This window comes from Crocodylus siamensis, chromosome 3, assembly GCF_052110815.1.
Source record: "Crocodylus siamensis isolate JL-2025a chromosome 3, ASM5211081v1, whole genome shotgun sequence".
Taxonomy (NCBI): domain Eukaryota; kingdom Metazoa; phylum Chordata; order Crocodylia; family Crocodylidae; genus Crocodylus; species Crocodylus siamensis.
Window position 1 is genome coordinate 191,846,360 of NC_143397.1, and position 20,647 is coordinate 191,867,006.

The 20,647-nt window shown below is 38.9% G+C and overlaps 1 protein-coding gene across 6 annotated transcripts in view; it reads left to right on the forward strand.

Annotated features, from left to right (window-relative positions):
* Positions 1 to 20,647, forward strand: part of FAM110B (family with sequence similarity 110 member B) — a 213,530-nt gene that overhangs the window by 90,063 nt on the left and 102,820 nt on the right. Inside the window, exon 1 of one of the 6 annotated variants that reach the window (XM_090040026.1) lies at positions 18,247 to 18,340. The exons of the other annotated variants lie outside the window; for them this stretch is intronic. The gene's annotated coding sequence lies outside the window, so the exon portion shown is untranslated. Of the gene's footprint in view, positions 1 to 18,246; positions 18,341 to 20,647 lie in introns of those variants that run through there. 6 annotated transcript variants of the gene reach the window in all.

Consider the following 20,647-nt stretch of genomic DNA (forward strand, 5'->3'; position numbering starts at 1 on the left):
TTAGGGGAGATGGTACAAGATGTTTTCCCATAAAGTCCTGAGTCGTGATCATGCAAGAGCTTTTTAACTTAAATTTTAGAACCTTTTCAAATTAAGAAAACCAAAAATTCTGTGAGAGGAATAAAGGAAGACATGGTCAGATTACTTTAAATAGAGAACTGCAGGGAATTTCTGAGAGAGCCAGGGTGATCAGCAAGCTATATGATGTGCTTGATGGACACCCTTTATTTCTTTTATAGAATACATCAGGGCAAAGTGACAGTTGCAGTCTTCTTTTTTAACTCTACTTCTGCGCTAATTTATAAAACGTAGAACATCTGTATATACAATTGACATTACTCTGTCTCCTCATCCTAAACTCTCCATTTTATCTCTTAGAAATAATGTAGTTTCACTAATGTAAACATGAAAATGTTCTTCCTAGAAGCTCCCCAAGCTATTCTGACATTTTATTTTCTGCTTCTTCTGTAGTTTACTTCTTCCACACTCTGGACTTTGAGTCCTCTGGCTCTTTCAGTAAGTGGTACTTAATCCCCAAAACAGTCATCAGTAGGCTAAGACTGCCTTCTGAATTGAATACAGCTAGACTATATGAGAGGACTATGACGAGAGAGAGAAAAGACGCATCAATGCAGCGTAAAGAAAAGTTCACAATCTGACGTGTAATCTGCGTATACAAAGACTTGGCTTATTCCTATATTTTTTCTTCATGCCATTTAGTTGCCCCCATTGCCTCCCCCCATCCACTCCAAAATTAGACATTAATGCTTGAAATCACCAACTTCCCTCCTGCTTTCTAAAGCAAATCTCAGAAACACCCTCTGGCTCTCTGCTACTTGCTTCCAGCTCTATTTTGATCATCTCTCTAGTAAATTATCAAGTCCTGAAGTTCGTTGTGTTTGATATTTAGTGGTTACTGAGGGAGGATGTTAAGGACCTAACTAATTGTGAAATGCATTTCTAAGAAAGGCACGTTATGGGCAGGTACATGAGGCATCAAGGGAAAATGGGAGTAGGAGCATGTTGATGATAACTAATTATTCTAGATGATAACTAATTATTCTAGATTATGAATAAAGTAAAACAATCCCAGCCATGGCCTATCTATCTTTACTTATTCTATTAAAGAGCTACTGCATACTACAGGCTGCGATCCTAATCACAATTCTGTGTGCCTGCCTTTTTAACTCATTGGTGGGTTTAGCCACAGATTTGTAAGGATTCAGATAAGAAATCAATACTATTTTTCCATCTGGCTGCCTTGAAGACTATGTGAATTAAATGTGCTTATCTGTAAAAAGTAAAAGTATGTCCATACTGCTAGAGGTACATTTGGCAATTATTAGCAGCCTCTTGAACTGTTGCAGGAAAGGACTCTGCCTAGATAATTTATTTTTCAAGGTGGTTATGATTAAGATTCCCTGAGATCTAAAGTAATGGTATTCAAACATTCATTGAGCAGTGATAAACAAGGCTTTTCTCACTATGAAATATTAGATGCATCCCCAAGGCTCAGTTTTACAGTTTTACCTCCAGCAAACTCCTAAAGCAGTGGTTCTCAACACTTTGGGGTTTAAAGCACTCCTTGGTAGACTTGAGGCACCCCTCAGAAAATGCCAGCTCAAAACCTTCACTCATTTGTTGACTATGGAAAAATCATAGAACAATTCTTCTTTTGAAAAATGTTCAGAAAGATCACAACAGACCAAATGTTTTTGACGCTATGGATTCCTATTTGAAATATCTGGTCTATCTTCTGAATCACGTGTAGGTTTTTGCACCCCACAGCACCCTTTAAAAGGCTCTTGTGGAGACTTCAGTTAGGAATCACTGTCCTAAAACTTCCATGATGGATCGGGAGGTTCTGCCACCTGCTAGGCTTCCTTTGTGTTTCTGGTAGCTTAACACTTAATTAAGATACCTCTGTGGTTTAATGGGGTCTTTGCAGACACGATTCCATTGTCCTCTTGTCATGCAAATACAGGCATGTTTGCACGTGGCGTCTCTCTCTCTCTCTCTATTTATAAAAAAAAAAAAATGAAAAAGAGAATGTAGTAGTGTTTGTGCTACTGAAAGTGTTGTAATTCAGCTCCATTACCATCTCTTCCTGTACCCCATCCCCCATTTCTTGTTTCCAGTGCTACCTTGTAGCATCTCTTCTGGTTAGACTTGGTAGCTTTTTATTGTTTTTATTTTGAGGGAGTCCTCTTCAAATGTTATATTATCAAATGTTGTAACAGGTTTCAGCTACAGCAAAGTTTGGGGAATATGCTAAACCCAAGGTCCTGCAGACCTACCAGTATGCCTATATCCCACAACAAAGTTGTTGGCATGACTTGAGCCCCTCTGCCACTCTCCTTCAACTCTGTCCTTTTCTTTGAGTGTGGGGGGAAAAAAGGGTCTAGACTAATTCTTCAGAATCTTTTTAGTGGAAATGAGATGGACATTAAATTCTTCTCCTTTGTTTACATCCATGGCTGAAGCAGAGATATAAGTATAATTAAAATAAGCAGAAAGACTTTTCAGTGAAAATTGGCTTCAGTTTAAAACTTTGCAAAGTTTTAATAATTTAATTTGTAATTTCTCAACTTGCTGTTTGCCTCAGTAGATCGATACTTCAACATGCTAAGTAACCAAAAGACACTACTGCTTCCCAAAGTATTGCATTAATTTTACCATGAGACAATTGTGCTTCAGACTTCCAAGAAAGGAATGAAGCTTTTAAATTGTTCTAAATATCAACATTTTAACACTAAAAACTGAAATAATTCAGAAAACATTTGAAGCATGTGTGAGAGAAATACAAATAAACAGTAATGTATGTATACGCAATACTTTATATACTTTAAATAAAATGAATGAGCTAAATTTTTAGAGTTAAAGTTAAATTATTTTCCTCTTAAGCCACTTTTATGTCTCCTGTTAATTTCCCATGTGCACTGTGTACACTGTAAAGTCTGTTATTTCAGAAGGACGGTTGATTGCACTGGGTGGGTGTATAATGGAGTTCTTTTGATAAGTTTGCAATTGTTAGAATTTTCAAATCAAATATACTAAAATTTTGTAAAATGTAAAAGCTATGATGTTTCTTTCATAAAAAGAATAACATGAAATGAAACTAGTGTTACACCTCTTTTATTAGGCAGCATCATTTCTAGGGACCTCCTAGAGATTTTCCCTGGGCATTTTATTTTGTTATATTTTGTCTACAGACTGCCAGAAGTTGTCCCAGAAATGTAGCAATTCATCTCCAGAGCAGCTCCATTTTCTGTACTAAATGAGTCAGGATCCTTTGGAAAAAATAGCATGTGCTCTTGTAACTCAAGACTGTATCACAATACACGTGCCCAGGAGGATTCATCTAAGCTTTTACTTGGTACCTTAATTTTAGCACTCTCTCTGCTTTTGCGTTCTTGACTTCGTAACAGTAATAACAGAGGTGTAACTTGGCAGTTCTGTGCCCTGGGCCATGGCTTTGTATTTTTGCTTAAGTTCCTACTTTTTTTTTTTTTTTTTTTTTTTTTAAGTAAAGTGAAAAAGACCTAGAAATACTGTCATGGCGTATCATATTAACCCTCATGTGGGCTGTCCTGGGTTGGAATTTCAAGCTGTACTGTACACATATCTGCTATATAAACTAATGAAATAACTGGTAACAGTAGAACATTGTTATCTTCTGCAGTGCTCAGCATTAAAATGGGATGAGATATTTAACTGAAAGTTGTAGAGTTATTTTCTGGCAGGAGAGGAATAATGAGACTCAGATACTGGGTTCCACTCTGGGCTCTGAATAAACATATTCAGTGAGGCAAAGACTTCTGCCTATTCCTCCCAAGTGTTGACTCTTTCTTGGCCATTGCTTCCTGCCAATCTCTGACCCAGTCATGTTTTTCATGCCAATCATGTTAATTAGTCTGTATCAAGAGAGTACTGGGATTTAACCTTAGAGAAACAGAGTACGTGTTTTTTCAGGGCCGTCTTGGGTATTGCTGTTGGGTTGTATGAAATACCAAAGATATTTCACAGAAAAATTCAGCAATGTTTTGATGTTGTAGAGGTTAGTAGGGTCTACGTGGACAATGATTTTTATCTAGGGAAAAACCGTAAAAGAGCATATAGTCAGAGCTTTGGAACGAGCTGGAGCAGCTGGACTTAAGCTAAACAACACCCCTCCCCCCCAATTCTTTAAGATGTATGCAATATGTTAGTGCAGCAAGGTATACAGGTAGATCACAGTAAAATTGAGGACATTTTTTTTGAGGACAAGCGAGGGTTAAAAAAAAAAAGAAGAATCTTGTAGAACTGTTTAGGGAAATGTTGTGCTTAATCTAGCTGTCTGATCTAGAAACCCCAGTGTCACTGCAAAGATGTCCTATACACATGGTCGTGGGTGGATCTAGGTTTTTGAGTTGTGGTGCATCATAACATATAACACAACACACATTTTTCTTCAGGTAAGAAACCAGAAACTTTATTAATATGCTAGGTGCCTAAAGGTGTATTATTCCATTTAAAATTGAATTAAAAACAAATTTAACTTTATAAGAATGAGCATTAATTTGCTATATCATATATTATGTATACAAAACAACAAACTAGATAAATTATCAAATTATGTTTCTTTAGTTCTGTTATAATTAAATGGACGTCTTGTCTATTCAGATTCATAAAATAAAATGTAGCCTTCTTGAGCATCTTGACAGTACATCTTTGAAAGTTATTTCTGAGCTGAGCTGATGTTCACCTGAGTTTTTATCTGGCGTTAAAAACAGTCCGCAGTGCTGTGAAATAGGAGATACATTGCCAGCAACAGCTAGCAAACAACAGAATTGCAGACGAAAAGCTAGCTTTGTTTAGTGAAACCATCAAGATCACTGAAAAAGGAGAGAGGGTTATTAATACCTTTGCAATGAGGAATTTAGTAGGAATCAAGTAGGTTATAATAAGCCATGAAGTCAAGGTGATTCCCTCAGTGTTGCCTAGACAGAAATGCTGCTGCCACTGCCAGGCAGTTGGTTTTAAATGTTGGGTGGACTTGAAATACAAGTGGGGCGCAGTTGCACTAGTGCATCCTCCCTGGATCCAGCCCTGGACATGGGGGTACTTCTTTAGAGTACTATAAAAAAAACTGGAAGAATAAAGGTGATGCAAGTCTTGAGAAAATATACCAGTAAGCAAAAAACTGAAGTGGTCCATGGGCACTTGCAGAACAGGTGATTTCCTTAGAACAGAGACGAGCAACATTTTCTGGCTGCAGGCTAGAATGACTCATGTTGGCTCAAGGGTGAGGAGACAGGCACTAAGGCCTACCCATCCTCCACAGCGACATGAAGAGAATGCCACTTGCCGGTGCTGCTGCTGGGAGAAGCACTGGTACTGGCAATCAAAGCCCCATCACCAAATGCTGCTGAAACCTTACATCCGTGGACCATAGGTTATTGAACCCTGCCTTAGAACATTCATTATTGGTGGCCATCAGCTAATACATCACAGTTTATATATAACAAAAACTAATGGCAGTATGCGGAGACAAATCAGTTATTTTAGTTCTTATCCATAGGTGCAAATATTGTCTTGTCTTTATTTATGGGAGACCTGTGCTAGCTAAAAATAATCATCAGTCACTTATTGCCATTATCAAAAAAGAAGGGGATCTGGCAAACACTCTCCCCAGAATACGGAGAATATTTTTTTTCAGCAATAAGTGTATAATTTTTCAGTTTGAATACAAACCTGAGAGAGAGTTGATGGTTGTAGTTGCAGTATCTGAAGCGCTTGACAAAAGTGCAGAGGAGCAAAGCCTAGAGCTGCATTACGTAACTGTTATTTTGATCTAGTACATATATAGTTTCATAGTTGGTAGGGTCAGAAGGGACCTGAGCAGATCATCAAATCCGACCCTCTGCCATGGCAGGAAAAAGTACTGGGGTCAAACAACCCCAGCAAGGTGTTTGTCTAGCCTCCTCTTAAAGACCCCTAGGGTAGGAGCCAGCACCACTTCGCTTGGAAGTTGATTCGAGATCCTAATTGCCCTGACTGAGAAGTAGCGTCTCCCAATGTCTAGTCTGAATCTACCCTCTGCTAGCTTGTGACTGTTATTTCTAGTCACTCTAAAAATATGCATCCCTGTCCTGTCTCAGAGGAAATTGTTGCCTGGTAGTGAACAGATCTGCTGCTAAGGACAAGACCCTGCAGAAAGTAATTAAGGCTATTGATGTTGTTTGTACAGCATGGCTAGGACAGCATGGGTGCTTCTCCACAGTGCACTGTAACTACAGCACATCAGAGCAGGCTCAATTAATAGAGTCTGCTGGAGTGTGGTAATTGCTTCAGTAATTACTCTGAGGGCTGCTGTATTCTCGTGTATCGGTGTCCCTGTGCTTAAAAATGGCAGCAAGGGCACTTTAACTAAAGCTTGTTCCATGAACTTTAATTAAAATGCCCTGCCACCATTTTAAAGCCTTTTGACACTGATACATGAGATGCTCCGGGTGCAGCTCTCAGAGTCGCTTTAATTAAAGTGCCTCTTCCCCCCGCCCAACTCCTGAAAATGCCCCGTATTCCTAGTCCATATTTTCTATTTAAAGGAAAGTCACTTCTAGATCTTATATTTTTAAAGAAACTATGATGTTATAGGAAGAAGTGTTAAAGTGTTACATAAATTAATAAGGATTCATGATGTTCATTTAGAGATTGAAACATCTAAGAGAAGTTGTAGGGGTATATTATACTGGCCTCAAGTAAATAGCAACAGTGAAAGAGCTGCAGCAGCTCTTCATATATATATAAAAACTGAGACCAAGTCAAATGAATGAGCCCATGCTGGTGACATAAAAAATTTTGGCCCCCTTGTAATAGAAATTTTCAAGATTTTTACAAAGGCCAACCCTCTGCCAAATTTCAAATTCCTGCCTCCAAATCATGGAGGTGTTAGAGTATTTTAAAGAAAAAAACCCCAATGCTTTTTTTTTTTTCATTGAGGAGTAACACATTTTCCTGTAGCCTTTTTCTCCAAAATGGCTGATCTATTTCTGCGGAATTTTTGTGAAACATTATATCCTGAGGCAGACAGCCACCTTGGAAAATTTCAGCTCAGCTAGTTAAGGTATGGAAAACTTGTATGCAGCTGAACACAGGGTCTTGATTAGTGTCAGCCTTTCTTTCCAGTAAATGTGTGCTCCCAGCCCAGCCTATAATAAGATCATGTTCATATAATTCTATACATAGATTGAGACAGATTAATGTTTGGAGAATAAGTAACTTTTTAACTCACTAAAATATGCATTGTAGTATTTGATTTTAAATGTTTGCAATATGTAGTATTCATACTTTGCTTTCTGTGAATCAGTATTGCCTCACTCTCTATTAAACTTAAACTTTAGCTTTAAAATATGAAATTAAACTTAAATTTCTATAATGGTTGCTTAATTTTATTTTGCATAACAGTGCATAGTCATATAATACAAAAATTAGTTTATTGAAAATGCTGGTGAATCGATATGCTATATTTTCAAAGGCAGCAGTTTGTATATTTCCATGCTGTAGTCTTAAGAGGCTGAACTGAACCAATTACTTTAATGAATATTTTACTTGCTTGATGCATTCATTAAGCTTTTAAAAGAGACTTGAGCTAAACCATCTCCTGGGTGTTTATCCATAACAAAATATTAAAACAAGTTCACTATACTTGTTATATTTACTTATATTTAAGATAAAAAACACTAAGGTACTAACATCTCTGAAAACCAGGCCACTCTGTTTGGATGCAGGGTGGATAAGCATCTTAAATCAGGAACTTAAATCATAATTTAAATCACCAAATAGAACACTGCTGCTTATATAGTTGATTTTAATCAGCTTTTCCATTTGTTTTTAAGTTATTTTCCAAAGAAAGTTGCATTCTTGTTGGTTCTTGAAACCATTAAAACATAGGAATCATAGAAAAGTTGAGCTGAAGGGACCTCATAAGGTCATCAAGTCTGGCCTCCTGCTCAAGGCAGAATCATCCCTGACTAAACAGTCTCTTCCAGGTGTCTGTCTAACCTGATCTTGAAAACTTCCAAGGATGGAGGTTTCATAATTCTCTAGGTAGCCTGTTCCACTAGTTGAACACCTTCATACCCAGAAAGGTCCTCCTAATATGCAACCTAAATTTCTTCTGTTGCAACTTGAGGCCACTGTTCCTAGTCCTATGCTTGACAGCCACAGAGAAAAGCTCATCTCCATCTTCATCATAATCTCAAATTCACAGGAGTATAGGACTGGAAGAGGCCTCGTGAGATCATTGGGTTCAGCCACTTGCTCTGTGCAGGAAAGATTGCTGGGGTCAAATAACCCCAGCAAGGTGTACATCTAATCTCCTTTTGAAGATCTCCAAGGTAGATGCCCACACCACCCCTGCTGGGAAGTCTATTCCAGAGTCTGGTCACATGAACCATGAAGATTTTTTTTTTTTATATCCAGTCTGAAACCTTCTTCTATGAGTTTATGATCTTTGCTCCTGGTTTTCCCATTGGGCGCTTTGGTGAATAGTTGTTTGCCTACCCACTCTCCCCTCCTATATTTGAAAGTTGCCACCAAATCCCCCTGAAGTCTTGTTTTTGAGGCTGAACAGCCCCATATCTATCAGCCTTTCTTTGTATGGCTTGCTCTTCAGGCATCTAATCAAATGAGTAGCTCTTCTCTGGACTCTCTCAAGCTTCTCCACATCCTTCTTGAAGGGCAGCACCCAGAACTGGATGCAGTACTCCAGCTACAGTCTCACCAATGCTGCGTAGAGCAGGAGAATAACTTCCTTAGTTTTGCTTGAGATGCATTAGTTGATGCATGCCAGCGTATTGTTTGCTCTGTAGCATCGCACTAGTAGCTCATATTCATCTTACGGTCAGTTATGACTCCCAGGTCCCTTTTAGACATGGTGCTAGCTAGCGTAGCACCACCAAACCTGTAAGTTTTGTGCATTTTTCCTCCCCAGATGGAGCACTTTACACTTCTCAGTATTGAAGAGCATCTGGTTCTTGTCCGCCCATCTGACTAATCTGTCTAGGTCCACCTCGAGTGTCAGCCTACCCTGATGTGTGGCCATATTTCCCCACAACTTAATAATCATCCACAAACTTTGCCAGTATGCTTTTCACCCTCACATTCAAATCATTGATGTAGATGTTTAAAACTATCAGTCCAAATACCAAACCCTGGGGGGACCCCACTGGCTTCCTTCCTCCAGGTCGACATGGTCTATTAGTACTCTCTGGGTCTGACCATGCAGCCAGTTTCCCACCCATCTGACCATTGAATTGAACTTGTAGTCCCCTAGTTTTTACCTTGAGAGCCTCTTAGGACACCAAGTCAATGGCCTTCCTAAATCCAAGTAAATGACATCAACCTCATCTACCTTACCCAGGTGGTGAATAACCTTGTTGTAGAAGGAGATGAGATTAGTCAGACATGACCTACGCATGACAAAAACCATGCTGGCTGTCATCCAGAATTTTGCCTTCTATGACCTTATCGCATACGGACTCCTTGAGAAATGTTTTGAGGATTTTTCCAGGGATTGTAGTCAGGCTGCTCAGCTTATAATTTCCTGGGTCTTCTTTCCTCCCCTTCTTGAAGCTGGGCGCAAGATTGGCCCTCTTCTAGTCTTCTGGAACATCTCCTGAGTGTGTTGAATTCTCAGATGTTTGCCAGCAGTCCTGGAATGACTTCGGCTAATTCGTTCAGCACTCTCAGATGGAGTTCATCTGGTCCTGCTGACTTATAGATATCCAGCCCCTCTAGCTGTTCTTTCACCAGCTCTACATTGACTGTTGGTAGGTGAGTGGGTATTTGAAGACTATTATGAAATTCTCCCTCAGACTAAATAACCCTAGGTCTCTCAGTCTTTTCTTGTAAGTCTGGTTTTCCAGGCCTCTAATCACTTTTGTTGCACTGTGCTGCACTCCTTCCAAACTATCCACATCTTCTTTGAAGTGTGGGGCCAGAAAACTGGGCACATGCCTTATTAGTGCTGAATAGAGAGGAAGAATCACTTCCCTTGGTTTGCAAGTGTTAATACAACCCAGTATGGTGTTGACTTTTTTTTTTTTTTGTAAACAAGAGCGCACACGGTTGGTTCATATTCAGTTTATGGTCTACTGGCACCCCCAGGTCCTACTCTGCAGTACTGTAGTCTAGCCAGTCATTCCCCTACCTGCATTTGTACATGCAATTATTCATTCCCAAGTGCAGAACTTTGCACTTGACTTTGTTGAATCCCATCTGCTTGATTTTTGGACCATTTCTCCAGTCTGTCTAGGCACTTTGGATCCTTGCGGTACTTTTTGGAGTATCTGCAATTCCACAAACTTGGTGTCATCTGGAAATTTGATAAGCATGCACTCAATCCCATCATCCAGATCATTAATAAAGATATTCAACAAGACAGGACCCAGGACAGATCCTTGGTGAATCCCATTTGATTCCTTCCTCCAACAGTTGATGACCACTTATTCAAAATGATCATCCAACCATTTAGCTATCCATCTTGCAGTATTTTGGCTAGTCTGTATTTCCTTAGCTTCTTAATAAGCATGTTTTGAAAGACTGTATCAAAAGTCTTGTTAAATTCACGATGCATCACATCCTGTATTCTCCCTCCATCCACAGAACCTGTCACCTCATTATAGAAATAAATCAGGTTGGCATGACTTGCTCTTGGTGAATCCATGCTGGATGTTTCTGATCACCTTGTTCTCCTTTAGGCTCTTAACAGTGGATTCCTTGGGGACTTACTCTATGATCTTTCCAGATATAGAGGTCAGACTGCCTGGTCTGTAGTTCCCCAGATCTTCCTTTTTCCCTTCCTTAAAGAAGGTGACTATATTTGCCCTTTTCCAGTCATCTGGGACCTCTCCTGACTTCTGTGAATTCCCAAAGAGAATAATCAGTGGCTCCAAAATTACCTCAACCAGTTCCTTCAGTAGACTAGGATGCATCCAGATGAACATGGTCATGCAGTATGTAGTGCCACAAACACATTTGCAATACCACATACCACACCATCTGGTGTTCTCTGCGCTGCAAGACCACACTGCCCAAGTGTGCACTGGCTCTTTTCTTTTTCTTCTATCCAGGGGTAAAAAAAAATGTGGAAAAAACCCCCAAAGCAGTGCATACTCAGGCAGCATGCACTGCTGAAAAGCAGAGCTTGACCATCTGAAGCTGTGCTGTGGCTACCGGTCAGGCTCCACCCAACAGGATCGCCACAGCTGCAGCCCTGGGAGGCCCACACATAAGGCTGCTGGGGCCAGCACAGTGCTGACCCCAGCCTCCCCTATTGCCCCCAGGGTAACTTGCCATGCACCAAAACACACGTAGCACAGGAGTTCCCCAGGAACAAGTAGCTGTGGTGCAAGGTGTGCCGTTACTACTTGTCCCTAGAGAACCAAACGTCCATGCATGTCTAGACATACCCCTAGAGTGCATCCTTTCTGGCCTTGCTGACTTGAAAGCACCTAACTTCTCTAAGTACTCCCTAACCTGTGCTGCCTTTACTATAAGCTGTTTGTCTCCTTCCCTGTCTTTGCTGCCAACTTCACCAGTCCCCTGGGAGCTGCCCCTATTTGTGAAAACTGAAGGAAAAAAGGCGTTAAATACTTCAGCCTTCTCTGCATCAGCTATAACTAGATTGCCTTCCACATTCAGTAAGGGACCTAGAGTTTCTTTGTTCTTCCTCTTACTCTAGACATACCTGTAGAATGCCTTTTTTTATTGACTTTTGTGTCCCTTGCCAGCTACATCTCAAATTGTGCCTTGGCCTTCCTAGTTTTCTCCTTGCATGCCCATTGCCCATGCAATACTCTTATACTCAATGTTCTTCCCTAGTGTGGCCAAAGATTGGGTTATTTTTTTAAAGGATCTCATTAAAGAGATTGCTGTCTAGCCAGGTTGCTCTTGTTGCATGAATGTAGATTCAAAACTTAACAGAGCCTTTACTTTAGCTTTGGTACACCTTTTTCCCATGCAGGTGCATACAGTATAACAATATACATTTATTTAAACAATTCTGTGGCTTAATATTTTCAGTTTCTTAATGATTTTACATTTTTAGTGTGTTTAGAAAATAATGAGTGATCTGTTGCTTGTTTACTAGATAATTAACTTTTTGGTCATGATTTGTGGCGAGCAGCTGCATTAGGATGGTAACAGTCATTTAAATCTTGATGAGATGCCATTTGGTGTTTATAATTTAAATAAGAAAATAAGATATCCCAATTTAAATAAAAATAATCATATGGCCAGTAAATAAAACCCATCCATTTTTATCAACACTGTTTGGGTAGCTGTTGTAGGCAAAGTATCTGTATCCAGTATGTATAATTTATACAGATAAACAGAGCTTGAAAAATAGTAATGCTTTGGGGGGAAAGCACAAACCCATCCCTTTCTTCAGGCTGTTTGTCTGGGGCATGTTTCCATCTTCTGTCATGCTTGTGTCTTACACTCATGACCAAGCATGAAGAATACTAACCAAGTATATTGTCTAATATTTGAGCTTGAGTTTGCACTGAGCAGGATTGAGTGAGAAGAGTGTGCTTGCTTCCCGGCAGCAGTCCCAGGGTTGGCACAGAGGTGGTAGAGACATGGCTGAAGGGTCTTATAAATGAAGACATATTGTTTGTGCTTGATGTGATGGAAAAGGGGGATGCAAAGAGGGTGACATGGTTACACCATGAGTCAGAAAGCTGACAGGAAATCTACATGTATTCACATCTAGATATGTTTTTATTCATATGGATTCCCCAGAAAAGGTACTGGAGAACTATGCCGTGAATTTTTTTTATTACCATTTTTAATTCATGGTAGTCACAAAATTAAATTTCTGCCTCAATACAAACACTGTACATAACATCTTTTTATGTGAACACCTGTTTTTCTCGTTTATGAAATGAATGGTGAAACATTTCCAAAAAATGGGTGAAATGATAGTTCCCTAATTTCTTTTGCTACCATTTAGGTGCACGTTTTTCCCCCCTTTTTTCTTGTTCACTTTTCAGACGTTTGTTCTTTGGCTATGTTCTTTTCACCCTTCCTGGTTTAAGTTAAATCAGGCACCTCAAGCATCCTAGTATGCTCTCTGAGCTGGGTGGGGCTCTGTTTTTTGCTCCAGGGAGCTGGCCTGGCCCCTCCCCTCTATCCTCTAGCTAGAGCAGGGCCAGGGTGTGGCCAGATGCTTGCCTGCCATGGCCCCTGAGGGAAATTCTTCAATCTGTCCCCTCTCCTCCCCTCTCTCCATGCTGGCAAAACCTGCGAACCACAGCTAGGGTTTGCCAGACCCAGCCACACCTCCACAGCTTGCCTGCAGCCAGGTAGGGACAGAATGCATTCTTCCCTCTTCCCCTCTCTCCCAGAATCCTTGGGGGTTTGGCCGCAGTCTCTGCAGCTTGCTTGCAACCAGGCAGAGAGGGGATTAATTCCACAGTGGGTCCCAGAGCAGGGGAAAGAAGCAAGCTAGTCCCCTGTGTGCAGATCCAAGCTCTGCACCTGTGAGCCCAGAGCTAAGCCCTGTAGGACCAGACTGAGAGGTGGGAAGTGTTGGCAAAGACCTGACAATCATCACACATGTGCTGGAGATGTAGTTAAGGGAAGTTGCAGACAGTTTCACCAAAGAATACAGAGAGCTATATATATATTATAAAGCAGAACCTGTAAAAGGTGGGATTACATAAAAACAAAACAAAAAAAGCCTTTCTCAATGCCTCGCTGTAAGCAGAAACACTGCTCTCAGGATTAGTAAGACTTATGGAAAGCTTTCTCTTGTCTTCCTGATTTATATTTTAAGTTAGACTAAGTTGTGTATACTGTGTTTTACTGGGCTGTATCTTAGCTTAGGTGAAGATTTTTGGTAGTTCCCTGTTGTATGTTTTGCAAACTGATGTGTTTAATACATGCTTGCGTCAGAGAGAGGACTTTTTCCCTATCTCCGCTCCTCAGTTTGGCAGCAGCTGCCCCACCCCAGGCTGGTGGCTGGCATCCTATGTGGTGTGCTAGCTGTTGCTGGTACCTAGCCATGCCCCCTCTGCTTCAGCAGGGAGGGGTGAAAGCCTTGGAGGGTGTCTCTCTTCCCTCCCCTCAGCCCCTTAGCAGTGGTTGGCAAGCATGCTCTAGTGCCCCCTGGCTTCTGGCATGAGCCGCTGCAGATATGTGGCTGCATTTCCTAATTTAACAGAGAATGTCTGTCCAGTTATTCATCAGTTTAAGATGCACAGCTTAGACTAACCTGCAAAGACTGAATCAATTCAGGCTTGGACTTTTTGAATGTGTGTCCATAGCCCTGCTGACAAATGGCCAGAAGCTGACCACAGAAGTGGCATTAAATTTGTCCTCTTTTTAAATTTGCCCTCTTTATGGTAGACTTGTATTTGAACGTTTAGAATCGAGGCAAATATTAGTGCAAGGACTAAAGAATGAAATTTAGCAGTTCCCTTTCTTAAGAGAAAATATTTTTTTCTGAATTAACTTTTAAGACTAAGAAAGTTTCATGTTTTAGGTAGAAAATGTAGTTTTGTAGCATTCTTTGACCTTAGCTAATGAGTGGCACAAAATATCAAGCTCTTAAAAATTATTGTTTTTGTTCTTCAAAGTTTGTTTTTCATTCTCTTGCATTTCTTAATATGAGAACAGATTTGTGTGGAAGTACAAGACAGGATGAAGCAGCTAAGAAGCACACTTCATCATGGCTTGAGAACAACTCAGGGCCCATTACTATAAGGTGCTGGGCACCTCTGAGAGGTCCTAAGAGACCTATGCTTTTATGAATTTAAGTGAGAACTGATGGTATTCAACAACTTAATTGATAGGCTCCCAAGAAGAAGTTACTCAAAACTTTTATGGATAGTTTTTTGAGTAACTTCCTGTCCATAACTTTCAGGTTTTAATAAATTAGATTTCCTGCCAAATATGAAACCATTTAAACTAAACTCAACTTCATATGCAGTTAACCCTGAAAAAAACTTTTGGTTCACATTGCTTCCTTAATTTGGTAGCTAGATGTATCATCTGTCTAAAACTAAGTCATGAATAGGATAGGATAACCAAGTTCCATAGCCTTTCACTGGTATAGATGATGAATCCCTCTTTAGGGACAGGTCTGATTATTTATTTTAAGAAAACCTGTACACAGACCTTTTGTAGAGTTCTGAAATTGTTAGATTGCTTGTTTTAAGTAACACTCCACAGTCCCAGCAACTAACATACCTATACCTAGAAAACTCCTTTAGGAAGTATTGCAACATAGCAGTGTGCTTCCTTAGATACCATCCTCAACAAACCTTTTTAGAAACTGAGTTTCTTTGTACTGCCTCCTTTCCTTGAACTCCTCCCCTTCCTACTTTCCTTCCATCCAGGTAGTTGTTGCCACTGTTCATTAGAAATGTTTGTATCTACCAGAATCTCAGAGGATAGAGAAACATACGTTTTAGCCACTTTTTAAAAGGGGAGGGACAGCCGCTGCTAAGGAGCATGCGTCAGCTGTTACATTGTTATAGCTGCATGAGACAGTAGCAATACAAGTTAGCTAAATCACTTGAAGTTTGACCCTGTAGTTCAGTTATAAGATGGAGTGGTTCAGCTACACTTTTATTACTACAAAACTGTATCAGTTGCATCATGATGGCTTATACTGGTATCACTTAATATTGCTACCATGGTTACATCTGAGTATACCCTTTATCAAAAGGACCTATTTGCGAAGTCCCTTTTCTGCATCAAAACCTTTAATGAGAACTGGCTGCTTACACCCTAGTGTAAGACAAATGCCTGATGAATGTTCTTGGCAATCTACTCACAGAAAGAGGATGGTAAGATGTGTGTGGGGAGGAGGTTCCCTCATACGTAAAAGCTATGAGTCTAGGTAAGCTGTGAATGCTTGATTCTATACTAGGTAAAAGAGCTGTTAAAAAAGAGGCCTCTTGAATTTTTTGAGCTTTTTATGTTCTGCTTGATAATATACAGGCACTGAGCCTTAATAGGTATTATGTTATATTAGAGCATTAGGCTTCAGAAAAATTGTTTTTTTGCCACAAAGATTGGCACAAAGATTTTAGACAATTTCTAGAGGGATTTGTTCTTAAATACCTATACATCTAATCATTTTCAGTTGGAAACATGAATGCTTAGTGCTGCTAAAAACTAGTTTTTTAACTTTTGTATACCTTTGTCCCTTTTACTGACCTGACTTAATGCAGCGTGGAACATCATAATTTCTACAGTATTGTGATGAACACAAATAAAAAAAACTTAGAGGTCCCAAGAAAATAGAAACATAACTGGAATAATTTTGCTTTCCGAAGAAGGCTTTAAAAAAGAAACAAAAATCATAGTCCTCCAAGATGAGGATATGTTGTTTGTCTTTTTGTCTTTTGTTTTGATTTAGGGATATGGTACTGGGTACCTCAACTGTGTTAGAATGTGATCAATAATGAACATAAGTTGAAGGCAAGGATGGAATGTCATGCTGCCTGCATTCCTCTTTTGATCCCTGGCCATATGTAATTTTGAACGTTTGTTCCTTTTAGAAATGTAATCTAGTACTTGTACAGCATAACAGGTGTTTATAAACCGTTTTCACGGTAAGGAAATTGTGATTCAGTCATTTACATGTTATCTGTAAATTTGGACTTGTGCTGATACCATATGAAAGTCTTGTGCTAGCCACTTTTATGGAGGAGCAAATTTCATTTTTGCTGCCATCATAAGAATGATGTATCAAAAACATTTATAAACCTTTAATACTATACAGTACAAGAGTGGTTAATACTGTATGGTGCTAGTGATAAGAAAGTAAAAAATTAATGCAGTGAGTTTTAGGTCTGTGTGAGGGGGAGTTGTATATGTGTTTTACATATGAATAAATAGGCATGGGTAAGCATTTTAAATACCATTGCCAAATGCTTGTATATTTGGATATCTAAAAAAAATAAAGGAACTGTATCTTCAGCAGTGATGAGCACCAAAGCAACCTACCGGGTTACATTAAAGATAAGCCCCCTTATCATTCAACCCCTCTGAAAATCAGGATGTTCAGTTTACTTGCTGTTCCATTAATTTTAGACACTCAAGTGTTTAAATTGTGATCACTGATGAATTTTAACTGCATGTGATCCTTTGAAAACTGTGTAAAATAGTGTATTATAGTGTTGGCCAAAACAAAGAAATTTGACTTAGTATCAAAGACTACTAAATTTTAGGTACTTCTGCTTTCTTCTTATTATTGTATGTCTGAAACAGAATGATAAAATGATCAATTATGGAACTTTTCTAGCATTTTTAAAAATCAGATACATTAAAAAAAATGTTGCTTTGTTTGAGAATCCGTAACATGATTTTATGGAACTAAATGTGAATAAATTAGATGCATTTAAAAATATGTTGGATTATATTCACCATACATTTATGGAGTTCATGTTTAATATTTTCCATATTGATTAGTTGTTTTGCACAGCAGCAGCAATGTGCTTGGCATTCCACTGTAGCTGTTCCAAAGATTGATTACAGCTATTGTTTACCAATATACGCAATACCTCAAGTCATCTGAGGACTTAATCACATATGTAATTTAAATGCATGCCTTTGGTTGGATTATTCACATGCTAGAAGCCATGTCCTTAAGTACCTTGTTGATTTTTGAGTCTAAGTTGTTAATGGTAAGTTTTGTAACACAAGCAACCTGCACTGTATAAATTTTGAACAAGTTGATAATGCATATGTAAGAGTTTATAAAAGTGGAATAAACAGCTGCATTTTCATCATTTTAATCCTGTATCAGATATAATGAATGCACTACAAGAAGTTAGTTTCTGAAAGCTTGCTGCAAAATATTGCTCATGTTTTCAGAGGTCAGGAAAAAACAAAGCATCTAAACCAGTTTTACTATGCAAATTTTAGTTTCAATTTATGGAACATCTAAAGCTAAATGTTTAAAATTGGTAATTTTAACTACAGTCTTAATTTATTGAAAGTTCATTTCTTCCTGTGCTCTGCTTCAACAGCACTGGGCTAGCAAACAGCTATAATTAGATTAGCAGCCTGCTAAACAGTGGTGACAGTATCTGAGCCTCAGAGAGCATGTGCTGGATTCTGCATGTGCCTTTCTCTCATTGGCTGCTGACATTGCTGCCTGCCAGTTTGATAGGTTTCCACAGTAATCTTTATGCTGCATTACAGACATAGATACAGAGGTACTGTGTTCATGCAACGGTGAAGGTACTCAGCTTGTAGCATAAAAGAGAGCCTACAGATGAAAGGCATTGGTCTTTGTTATAAAACATCAGTACTTAAGGACTGCTAGCTGCAAGCAGAGGTCAGTGAAGGAGTTTCAGTTAATGGTAATTACTTTCAGGTCTTTATCTCTCCGGTAAAACACAGTCATGCATGAAATGAATACTGTTAATCATGTCATCTATTTAATTTGATCTTGCTTTCATTAATATCATGTGTACTCCAGTGGGATAGCCATCAGATTACAAAACATATCATTACAGAGTGGATTTAGCAGGGAAATAGAGTATATTTATAATGGGAAATTGCTTTCATGTGAAATCGTGAGCCTGTGCATGTGAGTCATTTTATTGGTTCCCTTTTGTTATGGTGATGTCAGTATTTCATTTATCTGGATCTTTTTGCAGAACAATTAAATTAAGGCACATAGGACTTTCTGGATAGGAAGATAAATCTACTAAATAATAGATCATTTTAAAAAATTATTTTGAGTGAGGCTGTATAATTAGATCAGGGCAATAAGTATTTTTTTTTTGGGGGGGGGCAAAGAGACTGACGAATAAGCTATTGTTCTTTCAACAGAGATGCTTGTAGCCTTCAAGTTTGGGTGGATTCTTTGTTTTACTCTCTGAATTTCCTATTAAGTGACTGAAGAAACCAAGACCTAAATTGGTAAATTGCAGCATGTCTGTTGCTGTTTATATGCATATTGTTCCTAAAGGCCAAATTCTGGCCCAAAGCCTTGTTTATTGGAAGAATTGCCTTTTATTATGGCAGTCTTTTTTCTGATTCCAAGAATTCTAAAATAAATACTGTAATTTGGTAAGAATCTAATTTAACCACTTTTAGGTTTATGACATCAGTTGTTCTGAACTTTTCTAATAAAAATAGTATAGATTTATTTGTAAGGGAGAAAATAAGTTGTACAAAAATATCTCTAGCAGTGTTGTCATGTTTCATATGAAGATAGTCAACTACTGCACCTGACCACTGAAACAAAGTTCATGCCTTTGTCTGTGTCACAATATAGAGCACACATAAACTTGTGTATTAAGTCACTAGTCATCCAGCTGGCTGTCTGCCACTATGCGTCTGAGGTAACAGTCTATTGCCTCAGCGAGTATCAGAAAGGTATAAGAAACTGTAGCTATTTTAATGTGGCTTTCTGTTTTTCCCTGTCACCTAGTAATTAAATCATGGGTTTGTACCATTTAAAATGCTACAAAATAAATTTGTTCACTTCTAAAACATTTAAGCTAAAGCCACATATCCTTCTGGGTAGATACCCATAAAAGTACATTTGAATTAGTTGCTTGTTCAACTTTATAAGTAAATGGGGGGGGGGTGTAGTTTGTGTTTCATTAATGATGATTCAAAAGGAAAGGTAGTCTGTCTAAATACATTTGTTAAAATGTTTCAACAGTTATAAGTTACAAATAAGTACTTTTCCTAGTTCTGGTACCATACACACCAGAAAAATTATTTTAAAGATTATTCTCGCTCCTATGTAGAACAGTGTCTGTCTAGGTTTTCTGCCTCTGTCTATGTTTATATTTCTATAAATTGTTTTAACTGTTAACTTTCCTGCATAGCAACAATTAGGTCTAGATAGTGACAAACCAGAATGTAAAGGCACTGGGATGTTTATAGCATTATCCACTGTATTCTCAGAATTGCCAAGTAACCATTTACTTATTGGTGTTTAAGTCGATCTCCCCCCATTAATGTCAGGAAAGGTCTTCCTTAAAGTAATTATCTAGTTATGTTTGTGACCTTTTGTGACCTGATTCTGTAAAAAAGCGCAAGATGGAGACATTGGTAATGGTTGTAGAAAGCTGGCAGTTAAAATCCTTACTTGAATAAGATACTTAACAAATACAGAATGTTTTAATTCAAAATGGAGAGCTTGGGCACCTATGCACATGCCCGGTCCCCACTTTGGCATGTTCTGATTAGATCGTGTCAGAGCAGACTTGATTACTTGAGTCCGCTTGATTGAGCAGATTTGACTAATCGAGTGTGCTGGAGCGTTCCAATTAGAATGCTCCAGCAGCCTCAGTGTCGCTTTCATTCAGCATCCCCACGTTTTAAAATGGGAGTGGTGGCGCTTTAATTAAAGCTCATTGAATGCCCGCAATGTGTTGTGTATTCAATATCCCACACTTCAAAATGGCGGTTGGGATGCTTTAACTAAAATGCCCACAGTGTCTTGTGTATTCAGTGTCCCCACATTTCAAAATGGTGGTGGAGGCACTTTAACTAAAGCTTTAGTTAAAGCTTCAATGAGCTGTGTGCCCCCACTGCCATAAAGTGCCCCCACTACCATTTTGAAATGTAGGACACTGAATACACAAGGCAGTGCAGGCGTTTTAATTACAGCAGCCCCTGA